Here is a 4003-nt window from a genome sequence, read left to right on the forward strand (position 1 = left end):
TATATATATATATATATATATATATATATATACATACACACACACACACACACACACACACACACACACTACACACACACACACACACACACACACACACACACACACACACACACACACACACACACACGTAAAACAAATACTAGAATGCACTGGAGATATGAAAATATTATACACTGTTCATCGCTTTAACATGGAGCCAGTAGTATATACATTTATTTGTTGCATAGGAATATGTATATTACAGTGTACAGTGCGGAATGCTAAGGCAATGCCCGGCGTGTTACATTATTTGTGACCAAACTATAATATAATTGATAATAGTGATGCTATAAAGTGCTAGTGACGAAGAATTCTGTCGCAACACATTCAGCTGATAAAACTCCTCTATGGGAAAGATGTCATTTATCTCTTTCATATCATATTTCACATGACATACGACACATCTGGGATGAAGTGTTACTGAGTTATTCTATCTATCTATCTATCTATCTATCTATCTATCTATCTATCTTTTTTATTATTTATTTTTTTAAGTGTCTTTCATAAAAAGAAATGTAGATAAATAATGTGGGATCTCCATATACAGATTGTGTTGCCTTTCGGTATACCGGTGACACAGAATAGGTGACAAATACAAAATAAATAAATCAATCAATAAATAATACTGTGCAAAATAAAACGTTTGCTACTTTATATTAATTATACATACCTAAACAACCATATAAGTTTACTAGTTAAGTTCAGGTATGTACACAGAGCTACCCTCATGTATAATGAGTTACTGCACTCTCAGGTTGTGCAGACTACTTTGCAATACTAGACATACTAGGCAATACTAGACAAGGCAGACTTCATTACTCTGTAGCTGTCGTGGAACTACAGGTCTCAGCACACCCGGTCAGGTGTGCTGGGACTTCTAGGGTGAGAACATATGTAATGGGACATGTAGAAGAGAGACAGTAGAAACAGCAGCAGACAGCTTTTAAGTCCCAAACTCTCCCTTTCAGCAAGGGGCTGGCTGTGCCTTGCTCCTGCGCATGCGCGGTGCTGGCTGCTTAAAATAAGGAGAGGAGGCTGGAAGATAAAGTTCAGTAGAGTTTTGGGAAGTCTTGCTGGGAGTCACAGAGCAGCAACAGCAGCAGAAACTCTTGGAGAATGAGTGTGTGGGTCACTGGGAAGCCTGGAACCTGAGGCCATCAGCATCAGCCACAGCAGGCACAGAGCATGACAGCTGTATATTCCTGGCACCTATCTACTGCACCCTATCCAGGAGACTCCTTTTCCGCTGTACACATCCATAGCACAGTCCCAAGCCCTGACACCGAGGGACCTGATACCTGATTTATAGGTAAAGTTACCATCATTCACCAACTAGTCTCTGTCCTCTTTCTGCATAACTCTAAGAAACTTTTTGGCTTGCAGATGATGTCTGTTGTGACCCTGTCCCTTCCTATATGTATTATGTGGAGTAGTGAATATAGATTCCAGCCTTATTTTTCTTCCTGAGAAGGCTATTGCATGCACCAAGCACACACAACTGTGATGTGATCTGACACTGCAGATACTAGCCGCTTGTTTAGCTTGTTCTCTATGGGTTGTGTTACTTTTGTGCTAGTCTGTATTTCGGGGTTTTATGTCTGAGCTTGATGGAGCATTATATCGGGTCTTGTGTTACGGTGAATTTAGGCAGCAGCTTTGCACAGGGCAAAACTTTAGGGGAAAAAAAGTGTCTTTGAAGTGTTGTAAATTCTTCATCTCTATACACTTATTATGCCCTAGATAGCTTAGTAAATATAACCTGGGTGACACCAGGAGGTTTTGTCCATTGCTACACAGTGATAATATAACGATGGTGCTCTTTAAAGTTCACACACGACCCAAATGGCAACTTTACACTTTACAAGCAGGTGCATGTGGCCTTTTTTTTATATAAAAATAATACTAATAATAATAATACAAATACTAATACTAATACTAAAAATAATAATAACAATTATATTATTATTATTATTATTATTATTATTATTATTATTATTATTACTACTATTATTATTATTATTATTATTATTATTATTATTAAATAAAAATCTTAACAAATAATTCCAAGCCAAGTTAAATATGAGATGATTAAGCAGATTATTACAGGACTGGGAACCTTTTGCTATTGCCCTCCATGATTTAAGGTGTACTGAGGAGAAAGTGGACTGTCATACAGTTATTATAGGAAGGGAAGTGAATCCTGCATCCGGGGATGGCGACCTTTATGCTGTGTCAGAGTTTAAGTAATGGTCTGGGCAGGAAAATAGTTCCTGGGGTGAATATTCACTTTTATTACACATCTAAACAATCGCTCTTGTGCCTAGTCTCCTTTATACCGGGTGTCAGGTACAGAGATGGGCTAGACTGAAAATACATAACATTAAGGTCAGACTGCACTACTTTATTCGGTTATGTACCAACAGGTAGATACTGTAGGTCGGTGTCCTGTGACTAATTATAAACTAAAGGATTTATCGCCATTTCTCTGACTTGCAAATGATCTGCTAGATAAGCATCACACACGTTCTACATATATGGCTGGTAATGCATTCAGGTATATTTTGTGTCAGACAATATTAGTAAATGTTAAAGTACTGTGTATTTGCGTCATAGTTATTTAAAACATGTATTCATGATTGTGCTTTATTTTGGCATGTAAAAAATCCATTGATCCATACACTTTCAGGGTGATAAATATTATTTAAAGTTATGCATGAAGTATGGCACTATTGAGTTTCTGCTTTGAAGATTTACATTTTCATGATACCATACATTTCTTTTAAATGTCAATGGAAAATAAATAGGAATTGAAATGAGATTATGCAAAATATTAAAACTATGCACAGCAAATGCATATATATATATATATATATATATATATATATATATATATATGTATATAGTATATATATATTCTTTTGCACGTCTGCTGATTATATATATATATATATATATATATATATGTATGTATTTGCTGTACATAGTTTTATATATATATATATATATATATATATATAATTTTACACGTCTGTTGATAATATATATATATATATATATATATATATATATATATGTATTTATACATATATCTATAGATGTAGTAGATAAATATATATTTATATATATATATATATATATATATATATATATATATACTCGACCACTGTTTAACTGGTTAAAATCATTGTAACAACCTCAGATAGTCAATATGAATTAATCGAACAATCAAACTGAATTGCACTATACAAGATTACAAGCTAAGTAATTAGCCGTGTGATTGATTGTCTTTGAAAGGCAGACTATTTTCTTTGTGCAAACTCAACTTTGTGATAAAGAGAGAGAAAAGAAAAAAAAAAACCTCACATATATAGACCCTGCAAAAGCAACTTATCTTCGAGATAGTTTTACACAATGGCAAAGTGAGCATTTATATTAGCAGGCATTACACGGCCTTATAAAGGGTCTGAGGACAGATGTACTCTTTCAAGTTTATGATCCCATTTTCCAGGGTAAATTTATCTTGGCAGGGCTGGTTTTGTTTCAGCCTTGTGTCAGGACGTAAGTGGCCTGCTCTCAATTACTCAGCAACCAAGTCTTCTGGTTTGAAAACTTGTACTTTTTTTTTTTTTTATATTATTGCTGAAGGCTGCTGATAACTCAACCAGAAACTTTTTGAAAGCAGGAGATACATCTGTTTGCATGACCCAAAAGTGAAGGTTGATGTGACAACAATGCGGAGATACTGCGACCTATTCAACTTGTTGTAAATTGCGCCCTTCCACTTAACAAACAAAACATGCAACACAATAACTGCATCTCCACAGCATATAGATCTCTTAAGTGTTGTCACCCCCGATTTTCAATAATGGGGACACATTAAAATTCAAGTAATGTCTTGTTGTTACAAAGATTTGATTTCTATAGAACTTCCCTCTCTTGTTTCTATATATATATTATTTTA

At 34.6% G+C, this 4003-nt stretch overlaps 1 protein-coding gene across 2 annotated transcripts in view; it reads left to right on the forward strand.

The window, feature by feature from the left end:
* Positions 1-1105: 1105 nt before the first annotated feature.
* The window catches only part of OSR1 (odd-skipped related transcription factor 1), a 9203-nt gene continuing 6305 nt past the window's right edge, over positions 1106-4003 (forward strand). For both annotated transcript variants that reach the window (XM_063915337.1, XM_063915338.1), the window contains exon 1: positions 1106-1351. The gene's annotated coding sequence lies outside the window, so the exon portion shown is untranslated. The remainder of the gene's footprint in view (positions 1352-4003) is intronic.

Source organism: Pseudophryne corroboree, chromosome 4 (genome assembly GCF_028390025.1).
Source record: "Pseudophryne corroboree isolate aPseCor3 chromosome 4, aPseCor3.hap2, whole genome shotgun sequence".
Taxonomy (NCBI): domain Eukaryota; kingdom Metazoa; phylum Chordata; class Amphibia; order Anura; family Myobatrachidae; genus Pseudophryne; species Pseudophryne corroboree.